The sequence below is a fragment of the Trachymyrmex cornetzi genome, unplaced genomic scaffold, assembly GCF_001594075.2.
Source record: "Trachymyrmex cornetzi isolate Tcor2-1 unplaced genomic scaffold, Tcor1.1 scaffold816, whole genome shotgun sequence".
NCBI lineage: Eukaryota > Metazoa > Arthropoda > Insecta > Hymenoptera > Formicidae > Trachymyrmex > Trachymyrmex cornetzi.
Window position 1 is genome coordinate 68,671 of NW_017300154.1, and position 12,769 is coordinate 81,439.

Below are 12,769 nucleotides of genomic sequence, written 5' to 3' on the forward strand. Positions count from 1 at the left end.
TACAGAGCACGCGAAATTCAAAAAGTCACCTTACTTTTTGATCACACCTCGTATACTAATAAAGTCATTTTAAAGAGAAAACATGTAAAATATTAACTTTTCAAATTAAAACAAATTAATACAAATTCAGTTGCGTTAATTTTTGCCCTTGTGTTTTTTTTTAATTGCTAACATATGGTCCTGTCAGCTTAAATATGAAACTAGCAGCGCCACTATTTTCTTGGAAATAATACATAATATAGAATTGTTTTTGGTAGTACAAAATAGTACAAATTTAATCCTATTGATTTCTGATATTATTTTTCTTTTTCTCTTTTACTTTGAATCGGTCCTACCAGAATTAATTAATATTAAGCTAGCAGTGCCACAATTTTTTTCGAAATGGTATACGGTACAAAATTATCATTATAATGGTACAATTTAGTATAAAATGACTACTAAAAATTCTGATAGATCCGATTCTGTTGATTTGGTCCTGCTAGCTTTATAGAACTGAAATCGCCATTAAATAAATACTAATGATCCTAACTAAAAACAAATACAATGAAAGAACTGCTGTATCAGTGTTGGAAAGTCTTACAGGAAAGAAGCAATGCCGCATCTCTGTAATTTCCTGTACGTTTCCGAGACAGTTGTACGAATTATTTTATAATTGAATGGTAATCATGTACTTTTCCGAATTATAATGCTCTATCTCTTAAAGATTGCATCGCACCAACTATCATCGCAGTCGTAAGCTTTCCTCGACATCGTCGTAACTCATATATTCAAGATCTGTCTGCAGCAATTTTCATTTATTAAAGTTACGAGTACATTGCGTTCGTAATTTTTATTCAGTGTTATTATCAACATCAGTTATCCGAAAAGTTTTCTATGTTATTATTAATTTTGTATTAAGCGCAGAATAAAACGCTTATTACAATGAGATATTTTGTAAAATATTTTAGCTGACTAAATCGTAATTTATTTATCGATTAATCACAGTATAATGACGAAAAACAGAAAACTTTAACAATATATTTTACGTTAGGATTTTTACGAGATTGAGGAATGAAGTTATAAAGAGAAAGAAGTTTGATTACTGGAAGAACTGAATGCACGTACATAACAGTAGTATCTATGCTAATATTGAATGTGAAGAAGTCAGAAAAGCTTAATACCAGGTCACCTTAATGAATCCCTATAGCTGCCTGCTGCTTTTGTAAGATTTCAAACTTGCTTTACTTTACCGCCATTAACCTGGACCCCCCACCATCGAAAATCAAAATCGCGATAGGTCAAAAATTTAGTGATCTTTATTTGCTAATTATTTGCTGAAAAAAAAATTTTTTTGCTCCAGCGGTTTAGTGGGAATAAAAAAATAAAATGGGGGGGTCCAGGTTAATATTAAGCTGGACCCCCCCATATTGAAAAAAATAGATCCCGTGGTGCTACAAAGAAATTAAGCACACCAAATTTTTTTGCTTTTTATTTGCTCGAAGATAGCGTAAATAAAATTTGGAAATTCAATATTTTTAATATTAAAACAATACTAGCGGTCGCGCAGCGAGAACCTACACGGCCCGCGCAGCGCTACTTCAAGTCCCTTTTCTACCTCCACAGAATTATTTGCTCGCATGTTTTTGGTCGCAAATTAATCCTGGGACTGTATACTATCGATTCGTGACAAAACACGATTTATTTGCTAACTGCAAAGTGCCGAAAACAGCCGGGATGTCGAGTACGAGCGCGCAGCCAATCAGCGCTCTGAGTATCAGTAGGATATTAAAACGCTCGTGGAATGTCGTGAGAATTATTTGCTCGCATGTTTTTGGTTGCAAATTAATCCTGGGACTGTATACTATCGATTCGTGAAAAAACACGATTTATTTGCTAACTGTAAAGTCCTGAAAAGTCCATAAGTCGAGCACGCGGTCAAGCAGCGCGCTGCGTATCAGCCATCTTAAATGGCTCGTAGAATGTCGTAAGAATTATTTGCTCGCATGTTTTCGGTCGCAAATTAATCCTGGGACTGTATACTATCGATTCATGCCGAAATACGATTTATTTGCTAACTGTAAAGTCCTGAAAAGTCCATAAGTCGAGCACGCGGTCAAGCAGCGCGCTGCGTATCAGCCATCTTAAATGGCTCGTAGAATGTCGTAAGAATTATTTGCTCGCATGTTTTCGGTCGCAAATTAATCCTGGGACTGTATACTATCGATTCATGCCGAAATACGATTTATTTGCTAACTGTAAAGTCCTGAAAAGTCCATAAGTCGAGCACGCGGTCAAGCAGCGCGCTGCGTATCAGCCATCTTAAATGGCTCGTAGAATGTCGTAAGAATTATTTGCTCGCATGATTTTGGTAGCAAATAAATCGTATCTTGGCATGAATCGATAGTATACAGTCCCAGGATTAATTTGCGACCAAAAACATGCGAGCAAATAATTCTCACGACATTCCACGAGTGTTTTAATATCCTACTGATACTCAGAACGCTGATTGGCTGCGCGCTCGTGCTCGACATCACGGCTGTTTTCGGCACTTTGTAGTTAGCAAATAAATCGTATTTCGGCATGAATCGATAGTATACAGTCCCAGGATTAATTTGCGACCAAAAACATGCGAGCAAATAATTCTGACGACATTCTACGAGCCATTTAAGGTCGCTGTTACACAGCGCGCTGCTTGACCGCGCGCTCGTGCTCGACTTATGGACTTTTCAGGACTTTACAGTTAGCAAATAAATCGTGTTTTGTCACGAATCGATAGTATACAGTCCCAGGATTAATTTGCGACCAAAAACATGCGAGCAAATAATTCTGTGGAGGTAGAAAAGGGACTTGAAGTAGCGCTGCGCGGGCCGTGTAGGTTCACGCTGCGCGACCGCTAGTATTGTTTTAATATTAAAAATATTGAATTTCCAAATTTTATTTACGCTATCTTCGAGCAAATAAAAAGCAAAAAAATCTGGTGTGCTTAATTTCTTTGTAGCACCACGGGATCTATTTTTTTCAGTATGGGGAGGTCCAGCTTAATATTAACCTGGACCCCCCCATTTTATTTTTTTATTCCCACTAAACCGCTGGAGCAAAAAAATTTTTTTTTCAGCAAATAATTAGCAAATAAAGAGCACTAAATTTTTGACCTATCGCGATTTTGATTTTCGATGGTGGGGGGTCCAGGTTAATGGGGGTCTTTACTTTTCTTTTTTTAGGAAGACAGTATATTCGATTTATTTTTTATCCCACTGACAATTTTATCGATAAGACCTTATTGACACGTTACAAGATACACACACAAGAGTGGATTAATTCAAAATTTGTCATTTATTGACAAAGTCTTTATCCAGCTATAGAGCGATTTATCTCACCTAAAATACTACATGGCAAGAGAAATATATGATTTATGAGAAATGCGACAAATGTGTACATATCCATAGCGAATCCTTGAACGACATTTCGCCAATACCGTATCTCCATATAAGAGATTATGTGGGATAATAAAATTCTCTCTTTCTTTCTAAAGCGGAATGAAAGTGAAGTCCGACAGGAAAGCTTCTTCAAACCGCAACAGAAAAAACAACAAAGAAAAAAAAACATATACAATAATTACGGATATCTCAAAGAATATCCTTTTTGCTTCCTTTATGAATTATACTAATATGTATAAGCGATTATAAATATAAAAACACGCGTTTCGTCGGGTACACATAATCATATAAAACCTGCATGTACGAGTAAGTGCATGCAATGTTGCAATCTATTTAATTATCACAAATAAAATGTCACTCCATCATTGTCCTAAAGATATGATCGAACGATAACATTACACGTATCATCGAACAGAGTTTCATCCATCAATGTTAGAAAATACATCGCGTTAATGTTAATAGCCTACCTACCTATTAAAAATGTCCATCGAGATGCCGTTAATAGACGACACCCATCAGATAATACAACGTAGTAACGTAAATAGTCTATCCCGGCTATTATACATCGAATTAATTGGCTCTAAAAGCCAACGATCCTGCAAATCCTTCGCGGACGACGATTTCTTTTGAAAAGCTCACCAGCAAAATAACTATGGACAATCTTGCGAGCACCTTTCTTGCAACTGCCTGCTACTGAGATGAGTAATTTCTATTTTTCGGTTGATACCGCGGCTAGTATCCTTAAGTACTGACAGACGCGACGTAGTCGAACTGACACAGTCACCCTATGCGATAGCGCTGACCTAGATAGTCGAGATGTGATAATACACGGGTTAACACACTGTCCTGTTTCTTTTATATTAAATAGCTCGTTTAAAGTTCATATCTTCCCAAGGTATGTGCTTGTCGACAATTTAGTTTAGAACAAGAAGCGTGTACCTATAATAAAAAGCTATTTCAAGACAAGCCATCGTATATACAGTGTATAGCTATACAGAGGACAGCTACATACAGCGTCTCGACATTGTCAACCAATTAATTCTGGCAGAATATTAAGTCGTTAGATAATTATTGTATAATATTAGGTATGGGAATAAGTTTCCGCCCATTAGAGAGATGTCGTTAGTAGCACTATTTGTGTGTTCAAGCTTTTGAGCCCAGTAGTTGATATTCGTTCGAAACGATTTGTTTGAACTAAGCTTTGAAACAAAAACAATAGGAATAGGACAATAGGCACGATAAGCTGATTCTGCTATGTGACAACGCTATGTCACACGTTGCAAAACCGGTCAAGAAATACTTCGAAGGAGTGAAGAACCCCCCCCCCCCCCCGCCATATTCACCGGACATTGCTCCTTCAGATTTCCATTTGTTCCGGTCCATGCTGTTGGCCCTTTCTGGAGAGCGATTCAATTCTTATGAAGATATCAAAAAATGGCTTAATAAATGGATCGCTTCAAAAGAACCAGATTTCTTCCTTCGAGGAATCTGTTTATTACCTGAAAGGTGGGGGAAAGTTGTCGCTTCTGATGGAGCATACTTTGAATGAACTTACTTTGTATTGTTTTGTTTAAATAAATACATCTTTTTCATTAAAAAAGGGCAGAAACTTATTGCCATACCCAATACTTTGCGCAAACAACCTGGATAATAATAGTTTATATTAAAATACAATAATAATTTAGATATAATAAACATATAATAAGTGAATTGCAAAATGCAACTGCATGAAACAGCAATTGTTGCGAAAACAAAAATCAGAATTATACTTAAAACTACTGAATCATAATCACGGCCTTTAGATATTGTATCGATTTCTCCAATTATCTCAATATCTACGATCTAAAATGAATTATATAAAATCGTTCGTTTAGTCCCCTCCAATGTTCATGCATCTGCAGGCGTAGATACAGGCATAGCATCCTTATTCCCAGCAGGTAATGTAGTCCGCGTGATCAGAAGGGATAGATAAATATGTCTCTGTGATATTCACCTCCGAACTCGAGTATCCTTGCGAAAGATGGTCTGTATCTATCTTTTATATATTTATCTCTCTTTTGTAGTGGCGCGTCAGCTTTCGAGAAGAGACGGAAGAGATAGAATGCAGTTAAAGAGAAAGACAGAGAGGACGGATCGATAGGCCGTGGCTTTATTGACTTGGGGAACCGCGTAGTAAAGAAACATAGTAGTGCTGGAAGCTTGAAATCTTACGCGACTCGAATGTATTTAATGATATGTCACCATTGAGAGGAGTAAGTAACCGCCTGCATCTTCGAGCTCGCCAGGTCATTATGGCAAAGAGCATCGATAATAAGAAATTGCTTCAATTTTTGTGTCGTTGTTATTAACCTTCCGACTAACTTTTTCTCTTTGAGAGAGGAACAAAAAATATAAAAGATGAATAGATCACACACACACACACACACACACGCGCGCGCGCGCGCGCGCGCATGTGTATATGTATACATTTCATTTTTGTACTCAATTAATTATAACGGACTCGACAAGAATAAAAACTTATTAAAGGGATTTTAAAAAAATGATTTCTATAATGCGACGCGATGTAACACAATGGTAATAAATATAGTTTTCCGATATAAAAGACTTCCGCTTTAATTTCTGCGCTAATTAGACACTATTTCTTTTCAATTAATTATCTTTCCAAACGGCCAAGTATTATAAATAAAAAAGGAATGTAATATATACGGATAAAACGGATATATTCTCTGAAATTACTTCAAAAATGATAGTTTTGGTGTTTGACTAACACGATAAGTAGGCAGATAGCTACACAAAGCGAGCGTTCAACGACGCATTAATAGCAGGGTAAATAGCACAATTGCTCCCCATTGCACGTTACCCGAACACAAACTGGAAGATGCGTATTGACTTTCATTAAGCAATCTACCACTGTGACAAAACAAGAAATAACAGTCTTTTGAAAGATAAATTTCGACTAAATAACTAACGACTTTCCGATTATTTTGAGCTTGGGCAATCTGATGCGCTATTTTCGACAATAACACAGGAAATGTTCACATTTACTAAATCTGCAAATATTGGTAAAAATTCAGATTTCGTGACTGTAGATAAGAAAAAATCGATCCAGCGCTCAAATATGTAAAAGAATTTCAATTGTAAAATGCTAACGGCTGCCTACGTGTTTATTCTAAAATATACGTGTATCTATTTGATTCGCTGATTGACGATGAAACAAAATTTATCTACATGGCGTTATGGTATCCTGAAATAACCAAAAGGATATTAAAGTTAATTTCGATTACGGAGAAGTTTAACGAAATTAAAACGCAAATAAACTACTTGAAAACTATGTTCCATGTGAGTATAATACTCACGTCGCAACTAGTGAAAGGAAATCAAGTCTACTATAAAAGCATACTAATCCATTACGTTACATTGACGTAAGCGAGATGAGTTTCAAAATTGAGACTAAAGCGATACTTTTGATAATGACTGCGTTCAGCAGAGAAAACTAATCAGTTAAATCTTTTAATGTGATTGGTCTATAAAGTGATTTCCTAACTTAGATCCAGCGAAAAACTAAAAACAAGAATCAATCATATTAAAAAATCACTTAGCGCTGACTGATTAATTTTCTCTGCTAAACGCAGCCAATAATATAAACAATTTTTTTCGGGATTTCAATCATCTCTACAAACAGTATTACTGTGTTGATTATGTCAATTATGATTATATACAGATATAGTGTAGATATAGGTATCCTATATTCCCTATACAATCAGATGATATATCCTATAACACCTGTTGATAATTTTATACAGTCATATACAATTACATAATTCACATCAAGATACAAGTTACGATCGTAATAATAAGAATGGCAATCAAACTTGCATACAATAGTGAGATTGCAAATTCAAATAAAATTGTATTAAATCTGTCAGATTCATCTTCGATGATTGTATTGAAATCTATGATTGAAATAAACTTCCTTGTGCGAGACTTGCGATTTGCATTACATACAGAACGCGCGCATTTATTTAAGGGATTATATACGGTTGTGATGGATGAAAAAAAAAAAAAAAAAATCAAATCGATGTTTTGGAGGCTGCAAATGATGCAGAAGGACTACTATATGACCCTGGAATAGACGACTCGATGTAAGTTGAAATATATTTATTAGAAATATGAAAGAAACAAACTTGAAAGTTTAAACGCGATTATCTCAGAAACTTGTTTTTTCGAAATTACCTTTGCGGTGGACACGATTACTAAAAAACTATTAATCCGATCAACACCAAATTTATACCACTTATTTATTATGATAATAGCTAGTCGCTGAACGAAGGATTTTCAATTTTTTTTGAAAACTTTTTTTTTAGAGCAAAAAATCGAAAATGTTATACATCAAAAAAGTACATTTTTTATTACAACCGTCGCCATTTTTTTTTAAATCAAAATTTTTACAAATCCTTCGTTCAGCGACTAGACAATACAATATACTAACGGAATTTTTTTGAATTTTTGATTTCAAATAAACCGTTTTCAAGATATGATGTCCACCGCAAGTCACGTCAAAAAAAAGGCGTTCCTGGAATTCGCCTATAACTTTTTTATTATTTAATATTTTTTGATGAAAAAATTTCAACAAGTTCTTAGAAATATGTACTATTCGACGTTGATAACAGATTTTGAATAAATATTTTTTATGGTGTCAAAAAAAATTCGAGAAAATTTCATCTTTTTACGCGGTACAACTGTATATAACCCCTTAACAATAAGTAAAGTTGGAGACGAAATGTGATGCTGAAACAGCGTTATTGCACCGTGCTACGTTTTACGAAACAACTTGCGGATTTAGATGGTGACAAAATAAGAACTTGTTTTTAAAAACTTGGCTTACTTACAAGCGTATATAAGTATATATAAGTTTATTCACTGGTCAAAAGAGAGATAAGAGAGAATGAGAGAGAGAGAGAGAGAGAGAGAGAGAGAGAGAGAGAGAGAGAGAGAGAGAGAGAACTGGATACATTCAGAATTCAATTCACATCGGTGGTATCTCGCCACGCGACGTGAATGCCCGGGGTGAGAGAGAGTTGGAGGACCTTACTCGGCTAATAAGCAAATAACGATTTATGTATTATCAAAAAAGGGCGCGCGCATGTTTGAGGTCACGGTAATATTTTCATATTTTAAACTCCGAGGACACAGGCGGATGTATACTTGGTGTTATGCGAGATTGTTAATGTGTTTCAGAGAGAAATATACCATGGCTCGTCTTTTTGCTTTCATCTCCGCTCGAGTATCACGCTGTGCAGAGAACATTCGTCCCAAGTGCCATGACAATGCCAAGCAACCTTGAGATGATGAAATTAATAATCGCACGAAATTAATAATACACACATTAATTTTTTAATTAAATAAAAAAACAATCAAGGAAACGTATCTGTCATTATAATCATAATGTAAGTACATTCTAATCTAGTTGCTCCTTTCGATAATTTTTATCATCATCTATCGTGACAATATAGAAGCTTTGAACAAATTTTTTTAAACAAAACCCAAGTTAAAATCATACATACAAATCATTTGACATATTTGCTCGAATGTCAATCTGTTGAGTTTCATGATAGGCCGCTGATCAAGCAATGATTGTTAACACCTTCGTTGCGTAAATCGTAATCGTCAAACATGTGTGCAATAAACATAGAACATATCGTGTTTAGATTATCGAAGTCCAGAATCGAAAACAGGTGCCATCTAATACAAGGTGAGCGCATGTATAGGAGAAGATGTGGTGGAGAAGTGGTGAAGTCACTTGTCGTCGCTGCAATATTTTTTCACAATAATACTTTCGTCAGCATTTCTGCTATGGTTCTACGCCATAAAATTAACCAAGTACATTTGCAAGGAATCTTAATTGATATACTGAAAGAAAAGATTGGCTGCTGCAGTAAATTAGATGGTAAAATACGGTATGACATTTTTAATTGACTGTAGTAAAGCTAATTCTTCTTGGTTGCAGCAATCAATGTTTGGTTAGCCTATCCACAATGTCAATATAGGAATTCGATAGGCTAACGCAACCAATAAAAAATTTTATGCCATATTCAGCCAATCTTTTCTTTCAGTGTAGAGCGCAAGGAAAACGCCTCGTCTCCCCTCCCTTCCTCCCTCTCTCTTTTTTGATCTTTAAGTAATTACACGTACAATTGTATAATATCTCATTTGATTCGATTTAACGCCTTCAACGGAAGATTTGATTAACTTCTATTTTTACGTCAGACACAGAGTCGAGTTCACGGGGATTTAAAATTAATCTCAAATCAATCCTCTAGCAATAAACTGCCCTAGTTGCAACGGACAATGATACTAGAATATCAATAGATAGATATAGTATTACCGTTATCCTCCATAAAATTAGGTGACAAACACGACAAACGAATGTTAGCCATTGAAGACTAATTACTATAATTTACAATTATCTCCCATCATTTCGCAGCATTCCAAAATGCTGCAGTAGAATCGATAGATAATTAATTACGCGTTAACACAATTGACGATGCATTTCATATTTCGATTCATTTTGATTGCAGGATATCGATGAAATGCATTAATGGGATCTAACTTGCTTTTGCGTTACACCGCGGAAGTAAAACAAAAAACGGTCCTCTCTCTGTCATCAATTGTTTTTACATGAAATACTTTTTACTTAAGTCGCATAAATTTCTTTATACAGAGTATTCCAAAATTCGCGGACGCGAAATATAATACATACAAGACGTGATAACTTTATGCTAAAACAAACAACTTTTTTCTTTAACAAAATGACGTCCGATAAATAATTTTTGCACTTATTTATTAACTTCAACTTGCAAAAGTTACTTATCTGTCGCAATTTTGCAAAAGGAAAAAGTTGTTTCTTTTAGCATAAAGCATCGCATCTTGTACTTCGCGGGCGCGAATTTTGAAACACTCTGTATATTTTATTTACATAACATTATCCCAAGTAGCACAGCAGCGCTTGAAAAGCGTTAAAAAACAATTATATGCGCTTTTTAAACGCTTTATTAACGCTTTATAAGCGCTATGTGCTACTTGAGATCTTTTACATAACTTTGTTTTGCATAATTTCTTTATATATTTTATTTACATAACAATATTTTTCTAATAATAATGTACAATAATATTTTTTTATATAACAGTATTGATGCAAACGCTATAATCAAATTTTATTCTCACATAATATGTATACCTATATAGATTTTTAAGTAGATGTGAATAGGGCTCTTAAGCCAGGAGAAGGAGCGATAAAATATCGAGCAGCAACATGCTTCGATGTTTACGTGTACATATACATAAGAGAATAAACATCTCAATATATTTTCGACCAAATCAATGAATCTTAATAAACGATAAGGAGCATACAGGCCAAACTACAGGATATTATTGCAAAATGTCTTTTATCGTTTAAAATACAAGTAAACGGTTCGACTGTTATTCAGTTATCTTGAGTAGAATATTACTAAAATTGTACTGAAAATGACTGGATAACAATAGAAACGTTTACTTGTATTTTAAACGATAAAAGATACTTTGCAATAACATCTTGCGGTTTGGCCTGTATGTTCCTTATGGTTTATTATTTTTGACGTAGTTCAAAAAGTCAATATCATTACACTTGTTTGTTCCAATGAATCTTGCTGTGTCTAGAAATGAAATATAATCATTTTCTCTTATCAACTTCCGCTGCTGGATCGACAACAATCAAATGCAGATCTTCCTGTATTAGGTCGTAGTTAGTTTCGACGTAGTCTGGTTTCGACGAATGTATTATCACTATATACCGTTTCTATTATAAAAATGTCTTTAGTAAATAAACGATGAGGGCGTAATCGGAAGGGCTTATTTACTAAGCATTACGAGGTGTTGGCGACCCACTAACCCTCGACGATCGTCTACCGTTTCGGGATAACGGGGTCCGTGCTTAAATGCGACAAATGTTGCAGTGAACGACGCGTATTATACAGAGCTGCGTGTGTATGTGCTATGCGAAATATCTGATTTCATTAATTGCAATAAGGTATTCGCAATTTTTTTAAAAGCTCTCTTTTTCATTTCCTTTTCGTATCTCACAATATATCTCTTTCGGCTTTCAAATTAGAATGAACGATATCAGTCGTCCAGTTTTCAAATTATTCTCTTTCAATTTAGCTCGAGCATTTTTTCCTCAAAAATGGATCGTGTTTTGATTTACATGCCGTACGTATACGTATATGCATGTATATGTATAGAAGCAATTTTTTTTCAACGTTACAGTAAAAAAATATTAAATATTTCAAATGTAATACATGTAAATTTTAATAATTTACAATGTAAGATTTTTCTGTAAAAATTTAAATGACTTTTTGCTATATTATTAGTCATTTTCATCTAAAAACCTACTGACTTTACAGCTGGCCGTTACTATATTATATGCGACAATTTTGCCCCAATTTCAAATTACAACCTTTTCTTAATTATCAAACTTTATATCCATTTTTAGATAAAATAATTTCCGTCCTTTTATTAAGTATAAATAACTTTTTTAAATTTTCCAAAAAGGAAAAAGAAAAAGAATTAATCTTTCAATTTATCGAAACTATGAACGCACTCGTGCGTCTTGTCAACTTGGGCGGTTGTTCGAAAAATATAAATTGACTAATTCATTGGGTCTGTTTTTTGTGGCTGAATTAGTGTACTTTGAAACTTAAAGTGAGATAGGTATATATTTAATAAGTGGCGAAAGCGAGAAAGAGAGTTCTAGTGCAGTCTAAATACAAGAATAAAAAACAGACTTATTAACCCTGGATAAAAAAAAGTTGATAGAGAATGATAGAATTTCTATCAATTTGTATCGTTTTCTATAAGTTTATATAATTTTCTATCGTTGATCTCGCGAGCATTACGATTGATCGGATATAAATCCTATCGTATTTTATCGGATTTTATAAAATTTGTACAAGATTCCTATAAAATGATTCAAATTAGTGTGAATTTACGAACCAGATTCCATATTCAAAACGATAGGATTTTTCTATCGTTCTCTATCAATTGTTTTTTACCTGAGAACTCTGTCGGCGATCAGTGTTTCGAACTCGAATGTGGTAGGTGTACAATGTCGTGCAACAGCTCTGATTCAGACAAATGTTTTCGCGCCATTCTTTACAAACGCACGTGCATCACGTGCGTACCGATACGATGGTATTTCCGACATTCGATTGATATTTGATTGTGCTATTTTCACAATTAACACTAATCGAAACGTGCTAATTTTTTAGAATGATTAAAATTATATGTATATTATAATCGCTATTCGCCCCCCCCCCCCC

General features: G+C 34.5%; 1 protein-coding gene across 2 annotated transcripts in view; it reads right to left on the reverse strand.

Moving 5' to 3' along the window:
• Positions 1-12,769, reverse strand: part of tws (protein phosphatase 2 regulatory subunit tws) — a 31,566-nt gene that overhangs the window by 17,588 nt on the left and 1,209 nt on the right. The gene's annotated exons all lie outside the window — the stretch shown is intronic.